At 49.7% G+C, this 18,814-nt stretch overlaps 1 long non-coding RNA gene across 5 annotated transcripts in view; it reads left to right on the top strand.

Moving 5' to 3' along the window:
• Positions 1 to 18,814, top strand: part of LOC103351799 (uncharacterized) — a 105,117-nt gene that overhangs the window by 24,266 nt on the left and 62,037 nt on the right. Inside the window, exon 2 of one of the 5 annotated variants that reach the window (XR_519498.5) lies at positions 12,505 to 12,767. The exons of the other annotated variants lie outside the window; for them this stretch is intronic. This is a non-coding gene — a long non-coding RNA (uncharacterized LOC103351799). The remainder of the gene's footprint in view (positions 1 to 12,504; positions 12,768 to 18,814) is intronic. 5 annotated transcript variants of the gene reach the window in all.

Raw genomic sequence — 18,814 nt, 5'->3', positions numbered from 1 at the left:
GTCTGGCAGTTGCAGCCATCTGGGTTTGTGAACCAGTAGATGGAAGATCTCTCAGTCTCTGTCTCTCCCTCTCTGTAACTCTGCCTTTCGAATAAAAGAAATAAATCCTTAAAAATTCTTTATTTTCAGCTTTACTTGGAAGGCAGAGAAACAGACCAAGAGAAATCTTCCATCCACTCGTTCACTCCCCAAATGCCCTCAACAGTTGGAGCTGGACTAGGTGAAACCCAGGAGTCCAGAACTCAGTGGGTGGCAGGGACCCAAGTGCTTGAAGCTGGCATCTGCTGCCTCCCCGGGTGCATGTTAGCAGGAAGCTAAAATTGGAAGCCAAGCCAGGGCTGAAACCCAAGCACTCGGATATGGGATGTGGGTGTCCCAAGTCTTAACTGCTGTGCCAAACTTTTCTCCCCTAACCACAGCCTCCTCTCATATTTGTAACTTTCTTTTTAAAATATTTATTTATTTGAAATCAGAGTTACACAGAAAGAGGAGAGGCAGAGAGAGAGAGGTCTTCCCTCCGATGGTTTGCTCCAATGGGCCGCAACGGCAGGAGCCGCGCCGATCCAAAGCCAGGAGCCAGGAGCTTCTTCCGGGTCTCCCATGGGGTGCAGGGGCCCAAGGACTTGGGCCATCCTCTACTGCTTTCCCAGGCCACAGCAGAGAGCTGGATCGAAAGTGGAACAGCTGGGTCTTGAACCAGCAGGCCAGGGCGTTAACCCGCTGTGCCCCAGCACTGGCCCCTGTAACTTTTTTTTTAAAGATTTATTTAGGCCGGCGCCGCGGCTCACTAGGCTAATCTTCCACCTTGCGGCGCTGGCACACCGGGTTCTAGTCCCGGTCGGGGCGCCGGATTCTGTCCCGGTTGCCCCTCTTCCAGGCCAGCTCTCTGCTGTGGCCCGGGAGGGCAGTGGCGGATGGCCCAAGTGCTTGGGCCCTGTACCCCATGGGAGACCAGGAGAAGCACCTGGCTCCTGCCATCGGATCAGTTTGGTGCGCCAGCCAGTGGCAGCGGCTATTGGAGGGTGAACCAACGGCAAAGGAAGACCTTTCTTTCTGTCTGTCTCTCTCTCTCTCACTGTCTAAATCTGTCTGTCAAAAAAAAAAAAAAGATTTATTTATTTATTTGAAGGGCTGAGTTACAGAGAGGCAGAGGCAGACAGAGAAAGGTCTTCCATCTTATTTAATTTAAACATTAATTAAATAATTTTATAAAAAAGAGATATATTTATTTAATTGAAAGGCAAAGTTACAGAGGGAGAGAGACAGAGAGACCATGCATCAGCTGGTTCACTCCCCAAATGGCTGTAACAGTCAGGGCTGAGCCAGGCCAAAATCAGGAGCTTTGTCAGGCCATGGGCAGGGAGCTGGGTCTGAAGTGGAGCAGCCAGGACTCAAAGCCTTCAGCTGGTGCTCATAGGGGATGCGGTGTCACAGGTGGCCTTGCCTGGGCTATTGCAGCCATTTGCAGAGTGAACCAGTGAATGGAAGATCTCTCTTTCTCTCTCTCTTAAAAATTAAATTTCCTTGAAAGACGGACATGGATTTTCCATCTGTTGGTTCACTTCTGAGGAGTCTAGAACTAGGTGCAGGTCTCCCACGTGGGTGGAGGGACCCAGGTACCTGTCATCTCCTGCTCCCAGGGTGTGCAGAACAAGGAGCTGGCTCAGAAGCAGAGCTGGACCTTGAACCCAGGCTCCCCAGTATGGAATGTGGGCATCCCAACTTACATCTTAACTGCTGCACCAAACACCTCCCCCTCTTTTTAATTAATTTATTTGAGAAGCATAGAGAGAGCTGTCATCCACTGACTCACTCCCCAAATGCCTACAATGGCTGGGGCTGAGCCTATCCAGAGCCAAGCCCTGGGAACCCACTCCAGGTCTCCCACGTGGGTGGCAGGAACCCAATCATTTGAGCCCTCTCCACTGCCTCCCAGGGTCCACATTAACGGGAAGTTGGAGTCAGGAGCCAGAGCCCAAGTACTCTGATGTAGGACGTGGGCATCTGAGCTGCCACGTACAAATATTTCTGAGTTTGGTGGCAGAGGGCCTCTCTGTCCCAGAGTTTTGGCTCTCTGAGCTGTTTCTGAGGGTATGTCTGAGAACATAAAGTCCCTGGGATTTTGTGGGTGTCCTTGGTGTGCTTACAGCTCTGTGTCGCAGTCTAAGAGGTCTCTATACAGGGGCAAACGTATTACACGATGAGGTCTCTGAACAATCTCAATGTGTGCGCCTACAGTTGTGAGGTCTCTCGTATGTTTGGCTCAGTGTTTCCCAGAATGAGAGATTCCTCCTTTTGAGGGTAAATATTCCAAGATGTGAGTTCTCTGGTCTCTCGGGGTTTTTATACATGGTTTCCATTCTGTTTGTGAGTGTATTGAGGGTACTTCAAAAAGTTTCTGCAAAAAGTGGAATTAAAGGATAAGTTTAGGGGCTGGCGTTGTGGCGCACTGGGCAAAGTCATCACCTGCAATGCCAGCATTCCATATGAGCATGGGTTCAAGTCCCGGTTGCTCCACTTCTGATTCAGCTCTCTCTTCTAATGCACCAAGGAAAGCAGCAGAATATGGCCCAAGTGCTTGGAATGGAGTTCCAGGCACCTGGCTGTTGCTGCCATTATAAAGAGTTATGTATTGGCCAGCGCTGCGGCTCACTAGGCTAATCCTCCGCCTTGCGGCGCCGGCACACCAGGTTCTAGGCCCGGTCGGGGCGCCGGATTCTGTCCTGGTTGCCCCTCTTCCAGGCCAGCTCTCTGCTGTGGCCCAGGAAGGCAGCGGAGGATGGCCCAAGTGCTTGGACCCTGCACCCGCATGGGAGACCAGGAGGAAGCACTGGCTCCTGGCTTCGGATCAGCGCAGCACGCGGGCGGCAGCAGCCATTTGAAGGGTGAACCAACGGAAGGAAAACCTTTCTCTCTGTCTCTCTCTCTCTCTCACTGTCTAAATCTGTCTGTCAAAGAAAAAAAAAGAGTTATGTATTTATTTAAAAAGCAGAGTTAGAGAGAGGAAGAGACAGGTCTTCCATCTGCTGGTTCACTTCCCAAATGGCCACAATGGCTGGAGCTGGGTTGATCTGAAGTCAGGATCCAGGACCTTCTTCTGGGTCTCCCATGTGGGTGCAGGGGCCCAAGGACTCGGGCCATCTTTCACTGCCTTCCCAGGCCACCAGTACAGAGCTAGATCAGAAGAGGAGCAGCAGGGACTCGAACCAGCGCCCATATGGGATGCTGGCACTGCAGGCAGTGTCTTTACCTGCTATGCCACAGCGCTGGCCCAGGCATCCGTTCTGCTTCTGCAAGTATGTCCTGGAACATGAGTTCTCTGACCTGTTTGTGGGTACATGGCTCAGGATTTGAGACGGAGGTTCTCTGATCTATGGGTGATTACATGTCCCTGAGTGGGAGGTCTCTGATTAGTTCTGGATTCAGTTCCCTAGAGTTTGACATCACCCATCTGTTTGCAAGTGTATGTCCCGCACATGCTGTCTGCTCCTTTCAGTGTTCTATGGCCCAGGATGTGAGGGATTTCATCTGTTCCTTGGTGTCTTTCCAAATGTGTAGTCTCTCGCATTTGAAGGTGTGGGCCCTGTGATGGATGGGAGGGCCCTATTTTCTTGGCAAGTATACTGCCAAGGGTGTGAGCTGTCTCCTCTCGTTGGGATGGGATGTCACAGTTTGAGAGCACTCTGCTTCCTCTCTGAGTGTATTTCCTAGTCTGTGGGGTCTCTGCTCTCTTTGTCGTGTATACTGCAGGATTTGTGTTTTCCAGTCTCTGTGCACGTATGCCTCAGGTTGTGTGGTTCTTTCTTTTTTAAAAAAAGATTTGTTTATTTATTTAGTTGAAAGCCATAATTACAGAGAGAGGCAGAGAGGCACACACAGAGAGAGAGAGAGAGAGAGAGAGAGAGAGAGAGGTCTTCCATCTGCTGGTTCACTCCCCAGATGACCACAGTGGCCAGGGTTGCGCCGATCCAAAGCCAGGAGCAGCTCCAGCCATTGAGGCCAATTGAGGAGTAAACCAGCGGATGGAAGGAACCCCCCGCCTTCTTCTCTCTCTCCATGTAATAAATCTTTAAAAAGAAGAATCCCAAGTGACAAATGTAGAAGGAAGGCATGAGGGAAATAGAAAATCAGTGTCAGAACACCACAGAAATAATTATTGCAAGCAAGATCCCCGAGGAATGCTAAAACCAGTGGGTAAAATTTTAAGGAGAAACCGGATATTGCATAGCTTCAATATATCTGCCTGTTTCCTGAGATGGCAGACATGAGACCCGAGTAGAAGGAAGCATGCTAGCCAGTGAGGTTTCTTGTATCTTTCTGAGTATGTATCACAGACTGGGGGCCTTTGATTGGTTTGTGTATGTTCATCAAGGGTACCAGATCTGTCCAGATTTTCCTTATATATGTCCTAAGGTGTTAGGACCCTAGCTATAAAGCAAGTGCTTGTCCCACTCGGGTCAGCTGTTTGTGGATGTATGTCCCAGGATGTGAGGTCTCTGATCTGTTTAGCTATGTTTATTCAAGGGGTGGAGTTTCTACGAGTCTAGTTTGGAAAGTGTGTTTCTCTACATTTTGTGGTTGTACATCCCAAGTTTTGAGGTCTCTGATCTTCTAGGGGAATTATTTTTCCAAAATTTGAGATTTCTTATTTGTTTGGGGGTATTTATCATAGCAAGTGATGTGTTGGATTTCTTTGAGGTATGTATGTCCAGAATGTAAGGTTTGTTTTTACTTGGTTTTGTTTTTAATTTTAATTTATTTGAGGGTTCATTTGGTTCACTCCCCAAATGCCACACGAGTGAGGCCAAAGCCAGGAGCTGGGAATTCAATCCAGGTCTCCCATGTGGGCGGCAGGAACCTAGTTATTTGAGCCATCACTGCTGCCTCCCAGGGTCTGCATTAACAGGAAGCTGGAGTCAGGAGCCAGAGCTGGGAATTGAACCCAGGTACTCTGTTCAATAATGGATACAGGCATCTTAACTGCTAGGCTGACTACGTTCCCCGCAAAGTGTAAGGCTTATGATCTTTTTGTGGTTGTATATTTCATGATGTGAGGTCTCTGTTCATTGCTGTACTTTTTATTTATTAATTTTTAAATATTTATTTATTTATTTATTTATTTGAAAGAGAGAGAGTCAGAGAGAGAGAGAGAGAGAGAAAGAGAAAGATCTTCTATCCACTGGTTCACTTCCCAAATGGTCACAATGGCCAGTCTGGAGCCAGGAGCTTCTTCCAGGTCTCCCATGTGGGGTAGCAGGGGCCCAGGCACTTGGGCCATTTTCCGCTGCTTTTCCCAGGCCATTAGCAGGGAACTGGATGAGAAGCGGAGCAGCCAGGAAACAAACTGGAGTCCATATGGGATGCTGATGTTGTAGGTGGTGGCTTTACCCACTACACCATAGCGCCGGCCCCATTGCTGTACTTTTTAGTATGTGATGTCTCTGTCCATGAACTTTGTCAAAGATGTAAGTTCTCTGATCTGTTTGTATATTCTAGGTCATGAACCCTCTGATCTGTTTGATGTTGAATGCACAGTGTGTGAGGCTTCTGAGTGCTGTGTGTGTATGTCTCGGGGGTGAGAGTTAGCATGGGTTTCTGGGTGTGCATCCCACGTTTTTGGGTCTGCTCACCTGCTGGGGATGAAGTTCAGCAAGTGGCAAATCTGAACCCTTTATGTGGCAGGCAGCGAGGGCTCTCACAGGATGTAGGATTCACAGGATGTTGTGACTGTACATCCCTTGGTCTGAATCCTCTAATGTCTGTGGGTATGTGTCCCTGGAAGTGAGCTTTTATGATCTCCTTGTGGGTGCTGTGTCACAAGATATCGGGTCTATGATCTATTTCGGGCTCCTTTTCACAGCATGCCTGGTTTCTGACATGTATGTGAGCATGCGTTGGCAGTGCTTGCTCTCTCTGATCTGTTTCCTCTCGTATGTGGCCTCTGAGCACAGCCCATGGGGTGAGCTCACTGATCGTCAGTTGGTGTATGTCTCAGAGTATGAAGTCTCTGACTTCTGTGTGGATGTGTGTCATAGGGTTTGAGGCTACATATCCAGGTAATGAGGTCTCTAATCTGTCTATACATCCACGTAACAGCTGGGACTAAGCTGAGCCAAACCTAGGAGGTAGGACCAGCCAGGTCTCTAACATGGATGGCAGGAACCCAGGTACTAGAATCATCATCAATTGGCTCCCAGGTGCATTAGTAGGAAGCTAAATGAGATGTGCAGAGTAGCCAGGACTAGACCCAAGCACTGTGACCAATATGGGATGCACATGTTCCCAGTGAAGGCATATCCCAAGATGGAAACTGTTCTTTTTTGATTTGCCTAATGCCATGAAGATTCCGATGTTTGGGGGCAATACTGTGGTACAGTGGGTAAAGCTGCTGCCTGCAGTGCCAGCATCCCATATGAGCACCGGTTCGAGTCCCAGCTGCTCCACTTCTGATCCAGCTCTCTGCTGTGGCCTGGGAAAGCAGTAGAAGATGGCCCAAGTCCTTGGGCCCCTGCACTCACATGGGAAGACCTGGAGGAAGCTCCTGGCTCCTGGCTTCAGATTGGCGCAGCTCCAGCCTTTGCGGCCATTTGGGGAGCGAATCAACAGATGGAAGCGCGTGCTCTCTCTCTCTTCCTCTGCCTCTCTGAAATTCTGCCTTTCAAATAAAATAAAGTTTTTAAAAAAGATAAAACATAGATTCAGGTGTTTTCTGGTAAATGAACTGGGTTGAGAGGACTCTGGCGTGTTTGAGGGTATTCGAGGAGTGAGTTTTCTGAGCTGTTAGATGTGTATCCCAGATTGTTAGATCTCTGCTGCTTTTGGCATTATTTGCAAATATATGAGATTTCCTGTTTGTATGCTTGTATCTGTAATGGGTTGTGAGGTTTATTATTTGTTAAAGTGCCTAAGGCATGAGGTTTATTTTTTTTAAGATTTTATTTTCATTTTATTTGAAAGGCAGAGTAACAGAGAGAGAGAGAGAGAGAGAAAAGAAGAGATCTTCCATCTGCTGCTTCACTCCTCAAATGGCCGCAACAGCCAGGTTGAAGCTAGGAGCTACGAACTCCATCCTAGTCTCCCAAGTGTGTGGCAGGAGCCGAAGCATTGGGGCCATCTTTTGCTGGCGTCCCAGGCACATTAGCAGGCAGCTGCATCGGAAGTGGTGCAGCCGGAAGTTGAACCGGTGCTCCAATATGGGATGCCAGCATTGCAGGTGGCAGTTTAACCCGCTGCACCCCAACAGTGACCTCGTGTACTGAGCTCTTGTTTCAGAGGTACCTGCATCACTGGGGTATCCAATCCGTTTTGCTTGTTATTTCTCAGGGGAGGTCTTTGTTCCGTTTGTGAGTGTGTATCACAGTATATGAGGCTCTTAAACCATCTCTTCTGCTCGTTTATCAAGAGTGCGAGGACTACTCTGTTTGTGGCACGTGTGCCAGGATTTGAGGTCTCTGAGCTTTGTGGCAGTATGTGTCGTGGGAAATGAGCCTCTTTATTGTGTGCGCAGTTGTACTCTGCTGACTTACGGTCCTCTAAACATGCCCATGTCTTAAGACTTGGAACCGAAACACGTGACCTTACCTGTTAAAAGCATACTTTGTAGACGGGATTCAACTCAGCGTCTTTTTTTTTTTTTTTTAACAGGCAGAGTTAGACAAATGAGAGAAAGACAGAGAGAAAGGTCTTCCTTCTGTTGGTTCACCCCCCCAAAATGGCCGCCGCGGCTGGCGTGCTGCACTGACCTGAAGCCAGGAGCCAGGTGCTTCTCCTGGTCTCCCATGCGGGTGCAGGGCCCAAGCACTTGGGCCATCCTCCACTGCACTCCCTGGCCACAGCAGAGAGCTGGCCTGGAAGAGGGGCAACCGGGACAGAATCCGGCTCCCCGACCAGGACTAGAACCCGGGGTGCTGGCGCCGCAGGCGGAGGAGTAGCCAAGTGAGCCGCAGCGCCGGCTGAACTCAGCGTCTTGAGACAGGCAGATTTTCTTGGCTCTCCCCAGTGGGTCCAATATAAACATGTGAGTCCTTAGACAAAGGAAGACAAGAAAGGATGGTTATTGTCACTGAATACAAAATAATGACACCAGCTGAGTTGGAGGCAGTGACATGATATTGGGAGTGTTTGTGAGTGTGTATTCCCGCGTGCCCTTATAAATCTTTATGCCGCTCAGGGGAGTGCCTAACCACGATGTGAAATCTCCAATTGTTTGTGCAGGTATGTGGGGGGGCAGCTGAATAAAGGTCCCCTAAAGCTGTCCAGCAGAGGAGGTGTGAGCCAGGAGCCTGGACCAGGGAAGGGGATGGAGAGCTGAAGATGAAACGCTGTCACCTTAAAGGTGGAGGAAGGCAGGGAAGGCAGCAGGCAGCGCTGGGAGCTGCAGGAAGGCAGGGAAATGGCCTCTTCCCCGGAGCCCTCCAGGAGCAGGGCAGCTCTGTTGACACTGGACTTGAACATGGCGAACACCCATGATGCGGCCACTACACCACGTCAATGTAATCTAATAAAAAAAAACCTGTGCTTTTCTTTCTTTTTTTTTTTTTTTCTTTTGACAGGCAGAGTGGACAGCAGTGAGAGAGAGAGACAGAGAGAAAGGTTTGGGCCGGCGCCGTGGCTCACTAGGCTAATCCTCCGCCTTGCGGCGCCGGCACACCAGGTTCTAGTCCCAGTCGGGGCACCGGATTCTGTCCCGGTTGCCCCTCTTCCAGGCCAGCTCTCTGCTGTGGCCTGGGAGTGCAGTGGAGGATGGCCCAAGTGCTTGGGCCCTGCACCCCATGGGAGACCAGGATAAGTACCTGGCTCCTGCCATCGGATCAGCGCGGTGCACCGGCCGCAGCGGCCATTGGAGGGTGAACCAACGGCAAAAAGGAAGACCTTTCTCTCTGTCTCTCTCACTATCCACTCTGCCTGTAAAAAAAAAAAAAAAAAAAAGAGAAAGGTCTTCCTTTGCCATTGGTTCACCCTCCAATGGCCACCGCGGCTGGCGCGCTGCGGCCGGCGCACCGCGCTGATCCGATGGCAGGAGCCAGGTGCTTTTCCTGGTCTCCCATGGGGTGCAGGGCCCAAGCACTTGGGCCATCCTCCACTGCACTCCCTGGCCACAGCAGAGAGCTGGCCTGGAAGAGGGGCAACCGGGACAGAATCCGGCGCCCCGACCGGGACTAGAACCCGGTGTGCCAGCGCCGCAAGGTGGAGGATTAGCCTAGTGAGCTGCGGCACCAGCAAACCTGTGCTTTTCACGAGACGAAGACTGGGTGATTTGTTCCAACAGTGGCAAGGCGTGCAGGGCCTGATGCACATCTGGTTGTTGGTGGGCATCCCAGCATGTGACTCCCCTGACCTCTGTGTGTGTGTGTGTGTGTGTGTGTGTGTTGTGCGGGAGGCCTCTGATCTGTGTGTGGGTGTTTGTACCAGGCTGACAGGTCTCGGACCTATTGGAGAGTGTGTGTGTCCCTAGACGTGTGGTCGCCAAGGTTGTAGCAGGTGTGCCTCTTGGGATACGAGGTCTCTCATCTGTTTTTGTGTGTCTGAGGTTTCTTGGCTGACTGGAGGGGTGAGTTATGCTTAGGTTGTTAGGTTTCAGAGGTTTTGCGAGCTTTCCAGAATCACAGGTGTCTGATTGAGCTGGGAATGAAGAGATGAGGTGTCTCTGGTGTGTCTGGGTGTGCATATCTGGGCGTGAGATTTGAAGCTCATTGTGGGTTGGGTTCAGTGTGGCTTGAGGGCTCTGATCTTTCTGTGGGTATATGTCCTCCAGCAGTATATTCCCAAGATGTCAGCTCTATAATCACTCTCCAGGTGGTTTTCCGAGCACGTGAAGGTCTCTGATCTGTGGTGGCTGTGAAGTCTACGGTCAGTTGTGAGGGGCTGGTGGTGTGAATGAAGTGGGTGAAGCTGCCGCTTGCAATGCCAGCATCCCGTGTTAGAGTGCTGGTTAGAGTCCCGGCTGCTCTACTTTTGATCCACCTCCTGCTAATGTGCCTGGGAAGGCAGCAAAAGTTACCCAAGTGCTTGGGCCCCCTGCACCCATGTGGGAGACCCAGATGGAGTTCCAGGTTCCTGGCTTCGGCCTGGCCCACGCCTGACTGTTGTGGCTATTTGGGAAGTGAACAATTAGTGAATGAAAGATTCTCTCTCTCTATTTCTGTCTCTCTCTCTCTTGTTCTCTGTCACTGTGACTGTCAAAAACACAAGAAATTGGGTGCGGCTCTGTGGCATAGTTGGTAAACCTGCCACCTACAGTTCTGGCATCCCCTACGGGCGCCGGTTCAGGTCCCAGCTGCTCCACTTCTAATCCAGCTCTCTGCTATGGCCTGAGAAAGCAGTAGAAGATGGCCAAAGTCCTTAGGTCCCTACACCTGGGTAGGAGACCTGGAAGACACTCCTGGCTTCTGGCTTCGGATTGGCCCAGCTCCAGCCATTGCAGCCATCTGGGGGAGTAAACCAGAGGATGGAAGATTCTCTCTATCTCTCTCTGCCTCTCCTTCTCTCTGTGTGTAACTCTGACTTTCAAGTAAATAAGTAAATATTTAAAAAAATACAAGACATTGAAATAAAATCTCAAAAACAATAAATAAAGTCCATTATAAGTATGTATGTTGAGATGTGAGCTCTTTGGATGTACAGTCTCTGATCTGTTATGGGAGTGTATTATAGAAATTGTGGTCTCTTCATCTCTTTGAATAGGCCTTCATTCTGCATTCTTTACAAGATTTATTTATTTATTTAAAGTCATAGTTACAAAGAGAAGGAGAGGCAGAGAGAGAGTCTTCTATCCGCTGTTTCACTCCATAGTTGGCTGCAATGGCCAGAGCTGAGCCGATCCAAAGCCAGGAGCCAGGAGCTCCTTCTGGGTCTCCCACGTGGGTGCAGGGGCCCAAGGACTTGGGCCATCTTCTACTGCTTTCCCAGACCATAGCAGAGAGCTGGATCAGAAGTGGAGCAGCCAGGACTCGAACCAGCACCCATATGGGATGCCGGCACCTCAGGCAGCTGCTTTACCTGCTTCGCCACAGCGCTGGCCCTTTCATTCTACATCTGCCTTTATGTCATCACAGCATTGGCATCTCTGATCCTTTTGTGTGTACTTACCAAGGTTGGGTGATGTCTTCTGTTTGTGATTATGTGTCCCAGTTTGTGGTGTCCCTCCCCTCTTGGTGGGTGTATGACACAGAACATGTGCCTCCCCCTCATTTTGGATTCTGTGTCCACGGGTGGGAGGTCTCAGATCTCTTCGGAACAGTGTGACACAGGATGTGGGATCCCTGAGCTGCGGATGCGCGTGGTTTTCACCATGCGATGTTTTCCATTGCTTGTGGGTGTATATCTGAGGTTGGTGAAATTAAGGTCCCTGAAGGATGTCCTTGTCCTAATCTCTGGAACATGTGAGTCTGTGACCTTACACATGGAGAGGTCCCTAGCACATGTGACTGGGAATCATCGTGAGATGAGGAGGCACCCAGATCTTCCTGGTGAGCCCAGTATAATCACCATGTGAGGTCTGGGGGCTGTTTGTCGTGTTTGTCCCTGGTGGCCGGATAATGGCACGTCAAAGTTATCCTCTTCCTACTTCCTGGTACCCATGATTTTGCTCATTCCCGTGGACTTTGCACGTGTGATTAAGGTCAGCTGGGAAAATTACCCCAGATTCTCTGGCTAGGCCCAAGGGAATCACAGCATCCTTATAGGAGGGAGGCATGAAGGCAAGAGTCATTGCAGTGGCGGGAGCAGAGAGAAATGATGATGCTACAGTATTAGCAGGGGTCAGAGAGAGAGAGAGAGAGAGAGAGATGGGTTCATGGTGGGGGGAGAGACTGGTGTGAGGTGGGGGTCTGGCACTGAGCTCAGGAATGCAGGCGTCCTCCAGGAACTGGCCTCTCCCAGAAGAACTCCAGGAGGAAGTCGGCTCTGCCAGCACCTTGACTTTTACCCTGTAAAACTCCTTGTCGGGCTTCTCATCTGCGGAAACGTAAGACAATAAATTTGTGTTGTTTTACGACCAAAAGATTGTGGTGGTTTGTTTCAGCAGCGACAGAAAACGAACACGATGTCCCAGGTTGGGGTGCCTCAGTTTGGTTGTCGGGGCACATCCCGGGATGTGAGCTCCGGGACCTGTGCGTGTGTGTGTGTGTGTGTGTGTGTGTCTGATGGTGGAGGTGTCTACTGTCCATGCTGGTATATGTAGCAGGGGATTATGTCTCTGTCTGTTGATCTGTTTGGAGGTTGGTGTTCCAGAATTTGTGCCCTCAGCTTTTTGGGGGTGTTATGTCCCAGGACGGGAGGGCTCCAGTCTAATTTTGTTCCATGTCCCAACCTGTGAATTCTCTGATCTGTTGAGGTGTGTGTAAGTCCAAGGGGTAAGGATTTGCCCTGGACTTTGTCAGTCCTTTCTGAGTGTGTTTCCTTTTGTTTAGATAAGCCTGATGTGTTTCTGGCTTGATGTCCCAGAAAGTGAGACTCCCTGTCTCTGTCCCTGTCTCTGTCCCTGTCTCTGTCTCTGTCTGGTAGTATGAATCACAGTGCAATCACAGGATCCTTAGAGGAGAGAGGCAGAGAAGCCGACAAGAGGCCCACAGCAGACATCCGAGAGAGAGGTTTGAAGATGAACTGCTGCTGGCCTTGAAGACAGAGGAAGGAGCCCCAGGTCAAGGAGGGCACGCAGCTCTAGAAAGTGGAAATGGCCAGGGTACAGAGCCTCCAGCAGCTCTGCCGCCGACGTACTCGACTGTCGCCCTTCCAAAACCCATTTGGGTCTTCTGGCCTGCAGAAAGGTAAGATCATAAATCAGTGGTGTTTCACGACACTGAGGTTGTGATTTGCTACAGCCACAGTTGAAAAGGAGTGCGTTGTCCCAGGTCGTGGTGTCTGTCTGCGTGTTGAGGTGCATTCCACGATGTGAGCTCCATGTGTGCGTGTGTGTCTGATGGGGGAAGTCTCTGGTGCGTGTGTAGGTGTATGAACCCCACGGAGAGGGCTCTGAGTATTTGAGTGTGTGTGTGTCCCAGAATCTGAGTTTTTCCAGCTGCCTGTGTGTGGATGTCCTAGGATATGACATCTTTAGGCTGATTTCTGGGAGTGCATTCCTATGTGTGAGTCTTTGAGTTTTTCGTGGAATAGATTCCAGAAAGTTCAGTCTCATCCATTTGGAGGACATTACTGATGATCAGAAGTTTCTGATTTTCTTGGTTGCATATGAGGGCACTTCCAAAAGATTGTGGTAAAATGGAATTGAAGATAAGTTTATTCTGGTACAAAAATGGGGGCTATTTCAAAAATTTCATGGAAACACATTATACACACACACACATATACACATACACACACACTGTGAATTTCAAGTTTTTCACACCAAAACACACTTGAAGTTAATTCCATTTTTTGGAAAAACTTTTTGAAGTCTCCTTATATATAGCAGGATGTTGGTTGTCTGATCGGTTTAGGTTTGTGTGGCCAAGGCGTGAGGTTTCTGAGCTGTTTGTGGGTGTATGTCTCAGGGTGGAGGGTTCTCATATGTTTGCTGATAAATGTCCCAGCACGAGATCTCTCGGATCCGTTGGTGGGCACTTGTGATCTATGTCTGGTGTTTTCCTGGCCTGTGGGGTCTCTGACTTGTGGGTGTATGTCGCAGGATTTGAGATCTCTTCAGCTATTTGTGGGTGCATGTCTCAGGTCTGTATGGGCTCTGTATTGTTTGGGAAGCACATCCTAGGATCCGAACTTTCTGATTGGTTTACCGTACATGACTCCAGCGTTGAAAGTGCCGATCCGTCTGTGGCTATGTGTTGCAGTTTGAAGGCTGTGGGTGTCTTTGTGGATTCAGGTGCAGGTTGTGAGGCTTCTAATCCACTTGCCCGTGCATGTCCTTAGGATTTCAGCTCCCTGATCAGTCTGAAATCAGAGTGAGGACTCTGAACTATTTGTGGTATTTGAGGCCTCTGGTTGCTTTGTGGCTACGTGTGCAGATTGTGAAGTTTTTAGTCTCTTTGTTGGTATGTATTGCAGGATGTGGCCTTCTTCATAGGCATGCGGGCTACATCTGATGTTGTGAATTCTCGGGTCTGCTTGCAGGCAAATGAACCAAGATGTGAGGTCTGTGTGAGGGTCTGTGTCGAGGCTGTGATGTCTCGGATCTGTCTGTAGGTGTATGTCCCGCGATGGGACTTTCCTGATCTGTTTGTGGGTGGCTCTGATGATGTGGAATGTCTGGGGTGTTTGACCTGTGCTGGAGATATCCTCCGGGCACCTGAGCCTTCTGGCCTGTTCGTGACAGCATGGCCCTAGGAAACGTTTGCTCCCTGGACTCCTCATGGATGCACACTCCAGGAAGTGAGTTCTCTGAGCTATTGGGGAGTGCGTAGGACAGCTTGTCAGATCTCTGAGGTCTTTTAGGTATATTTCCAAGCAGATGTCATTTATTTGCAGATCTGTCTATATCATATATATTCTGGTATGTTGAGGTGTGTATGTGTCCAGACTGGCAAGTTACTGAGTGCTTTGTGGGTTACTTCCCTTAGTTTGAAAACCGCAGACCTGTCAGGGAGTATGTCTCAGGACATAAAATCTCTGATCTCTTTATATGAGTGCAAGATCTCAGATCCATCGCCTATTTGGGGCTCCTTTTCTTAGCATGTGAGGTCTCTGCCTTGAGTATAAGCCTGTGTTGCAGGATTTTAAATCCCTGATCCGTGCATGTGTATCTGCCTCAAGCCGTGAGATCCTGGATCTATGTGTGGGTACATGTCTTGCAGGATCAGGTCTCTGCACGCATTGTTGGTGTACGGCGTGGATGTCAGGTCTCTAAGCTGTCTGTGGTTTCATGTTGTAGGGTTTGAGGTCTCTGTTGGTGCAAGTCGATCGCTGTATGTGGATGGCAGGGTCTGATCTCTGTGCGAGTCTGTAGAGTGTGGGGGCTATTGAGTTTGTTGTTCCATGTCCCATTTTGTGAGGTGCATCACCTGTTTGGTGGGGTTTATCTCTGAGAAAGTGTTTCTCCTTGCTGTGTGTGTGTGTGTAAGTGTACCTGTCTCGGGTCTGGAGGTTGGATCTGTTTGGGGCTATACTTCCCAGGATGTGAGGTCCCTGGTCTCCTGGTGGGTGTGGATGCTGTGCTGTCAGCTCCATACCTCTCTGAGTGTCTACATCTCAGATGGGAAGTTCTCCTACGTGTTTATGGGTTTAATCCCAAGCGATGGAGGATTCTGAGCAGTTTTGCATGTGTGTCCAACAATGAGAAGCTCTGCCCTTTGGGGATGTTATGTTAGATTGGTGGGAGGTATCCGATCTATTTGGAAGTATGTTGCTTCAAGTGAGGTCTGTGTACTGTTTGCCCTATTTGGCTCTGGTGGCTGGATGATGACACCCCAAAGATGTCCACTTCCTAATTCTTGGAACCCACGATTGTGCTAATTTACACAGAAAGGGGGTTTTTACAGATTAGATTAGGGTGAGCATCTAAGATGGGCAGAAACCCCAGATTCTCTGGCTAGGCCCAAGGGAATCACAGCATCCTTATAGGAGGGAGGCATGAAGGCAAGAGTCATTGCAGTGGCGGGAGCAGAGAGAAATGATGATGCTACAGTATTAGCAGGGGTCAGAGAGAGAGAGAGAGAGAGATGGGTTCATGGTGGGGGGAGAGACTGGTGTGAGGTGGGGGTCTGGCACTGAGCTCAGGAATGCAGGCGTCCTCCAGGAACTGGCCTCTCCCAGAAGAACTCCAGGAGGAAGTCGGCTCTGCCAGCACCTTGACTTTTACCTTGTAAAACTCCTTGTCGGGCTTCTCATCTGCGGAAACGTAAGACAATAAATTTGTGTTGTTTTACGACCAAAAGATTGTGGTGGTTTGTTTCAGCAGCGACAGAAAACGAACACGATGTCCCAGGTTGGGGTGCCTCAGTTTGGTTGTCGGGGCACATCCCGGGATGTGAGCTCCGGGACCTGTGCGTGTGTGTGTGTGTGTGTGTGTGTGTGTCTGATGGTGGAGGTGTCTGCTGTCCATGCTGATGTGTGATCTGATCTCTCCGTGGGTCTGTGTTGCATGGTGTCAGGTCTGTGTTCTGTTTCTGGTATTTTCCTGGCCTGTGAGGTGGCTAACTTGATTGCAGCTGTGTGTTGCAGAATTTGAGCTCTCCGATTTGTTTGTGGGTATGAGTGTGAGCATGTGAGCTCCCTGACCTGTGCAATGGTCTATGTCCCACACACGGTGTGAGTTCTCGGAGGTGTTTCTGGGCATACGTCATGGTTGTGAGGCCTACAGCCTGTTTGTGGGTGTGTTTTTCAGCACGTGACTCACATGGCAGTGAGAGTATATTGTGGGGTTTGAGGGCTCAGCTTGGTTTCTGGGTGCATTTCCAGGTAGCTAGTACTGTCCTCACTTGAGCATGAACCATGACAAGCATCAGGTGTATGATCTGCCATTGGGTAGAATATCACGCTCTCTGCGGGCATGCGCCCCAATATGTAGGGGTCCTGCCCTGTTCTTTGGCTTAGCTCCCAGAGTATGAGTGCTCTGATCTGTTTGTGGGTGTATCTCTGATATTTTTAAGGTCTCACGTCCCAGGGAATGAGTTCTATGATCTGTTTGTAGGATGTTATTTCTCTGAAGTGCTTGTGGGCGGACATCTCAGCTTGTGCGGTTTTTTGATCTTTCCGTGAGTGTGTGTCACAGGATGTGAGGTCTCTGTTTTTTGGGCGTGCGCTTCCTAGAATTTGAGTCATCTGAGCTGTTTGTGTGTGTCGCAGGAGCTAAGGTCTTTGAGCCGTTGCTTGGTGTATATCTAGGATGTGACGTCACTGATCTCTTTGGGTGGGTGTGTGTTCCATGATTGGCAGTCTCTGAATTAGTGCAGGTTTCGCCTCTACCCTAATTATTCTGTGAATTTTGTTTTGGGGAGTCTATACCCTAAGGCTCAGAAGGCTTTCCAAACCCTGGATTTCAGGGATCCTGGTCTATATTTCAGGGGTGGGGAGTTCGTGGGGATGTTGGCAGGGACTGTGTGTACATTAAGAGCCCTCCGAGCTCTTCGGCTTACCTGAGTCCTAGGATACGTGGTCCTTGAAGCTCTTTTGGTTTCAGAATTGCTCCACCTGTTTGGGAAATATTTTCAGGTGTGACGTCTCTTCCTTTTGGGAAATCTCAGTCGCATTAGGTTGTTTCCCCCCTTCCCCCGCCAGGGTCAAGGTCTCTGCACTTTGAATAGGGGTGTGTGGAGCAGGAAGTGAGTTTTCTGAGCTGTTTGGGGGGGTCTATATTTGGTGTGTGAAATCTCTTAATTCTATGCAAAACATGATGTCTCTGAGCTTCTTACTTAGCTGCCTCTCTTTTCAGTGTGTCTGCGGCCTTCAAATGACAACTCTGATGTGTGTGGGTGTCTGTGCCTAGTGTGTCATTGCTCTAGACTGGTGTGGGCCTGTGTCCCAATGTGATATTATGGGTTGTTGGGATTTTTCTGAGCCGTTTCAGCCTCTGTTTCTAGTGATGGTGAATTATGATGGTTTCAAGCCTCTGAGGTGCTGCACCCTCTGTGTGCTAACATGTGAGGTCTCTGATCGCTATGTCCCTTGCTGTCAAGGCCCCTCAGCTGTTGGGCTGTTTCCAAGGGTGAGGTAGTTCCTGTTGGGGGAGTCTCATTCCCTGAGACGGAGGTGTCTGACTTACTAGGGGTCTGTTTTCAGGGTTGGAGGTCTCTGAGCGTTATGGCATTCTGTTACCAGTTTCTTATGTCTCTGAGATGTTTGGGGGTCTGTACCCAGGATGTCATGTCACTGAGCTGTTTGGGGCTCTGTGTCGTAGAGTGTAGTTTAACTCTGAGCATTTTGGCACTGAATGTCTGTTGTGCAAGGTCTCTGGCCTCTTGGTAGGTCTACTTTCCAGGTTGGGAGGGTGGGAGTTTGTGTCCCATCACACAAGGTGCTGGCAGCCAGGATGTGATGTCTATGAACTGTTTTCATCCATCTCCCGGGTTAGAAGTTTGGGGGCTGTGTCCACGGTGTGAGGTCCCTAAGCTGTTCTGGATCTGTGTCCCAGTTAAGATCACTGTTTGTAGCTGGCTTGGCACAGAGTATGAGTTGATCTGTGTCCATGACTGTCAGGTGTCTGAAGTCTTTGTGGACATAAGTACAAAGTGCACGTTCCACTAATGGTTTTGAGTGCAGGATGTGGTATTTCTGAGTCCTCTGGAGGTCTGGGTTTAGAGTGGGAAGATTCGGAACTGTGTGGGGATCTGAGCCTAGGGTAGGTTTCTAAGCTATCCGGGGTTATGCCAGGATGACCTGACTTGGGGGCTCTATCATAGGGTGTGAGGTGTCTAAGCTATACACAGGATTGGTACACAGAGTTTCAGGTCTCTGATCCCTTCAGTGGACCACAGCATGCGGCCTCTGAGCTGTTTGGGGGCCTCAGTGTACAGCGACTCTGAGCTATTTTGGGGAATTATGACATCTCAGGGGTGAGTTCTGGTTGTGTTAGCGCCTGTGTTCCTGAGTGTATGTGGTCTTGGAGCTCTCTAGTACGGCATCTAAGGTGTGAGGTCTCTGAGCAGTCTGGTGGCCCGAGTAGCTGTGAGATCTCTGGGCTGCTTGTCCATCTTTGTCCCTGACTTTGCACCCACTGAGAAACTGGAGGGTCTTTATCCCTGACTGTGAAGTCTCTGAGCTCTGTGGAGGTCTCTAAGCAAATCTTCAAGGCCCTGGGTGTGTGGGTTACAAAGCACTGGTTGTCTGTTCCCAGGTGCCCTGACTCAGAACTGTTTAGGGGCCTGCTTCAGAAGGTGCTGCATAGACACTTGTCCCCAGGGTATGAATCCTCTGAGTGGGCTGCTTC

The sequence above is a fragment of the Oryctolagus cuniculus genome, chromosome X, assembly GCF_051225735.1.
Source record: "Oryctolagus cuniculus isolate XC-2025 breed Fujian yellow rabbit chromosome X, ASM5122573v1, whole genome shotgun sequence".
Taxonomy (NCBI): Eukaryota; Metazoa; Chordata; class Mammalia; order Lagomorpha; family Leporidae; genus Oryctolagus; species Oryctolagus cuniculus.
The sequence above is the reverse complement of the archived record's forward strand: the minus strand, read 5'-3'. Positions and strand labels throughout refer to the sequence as shown.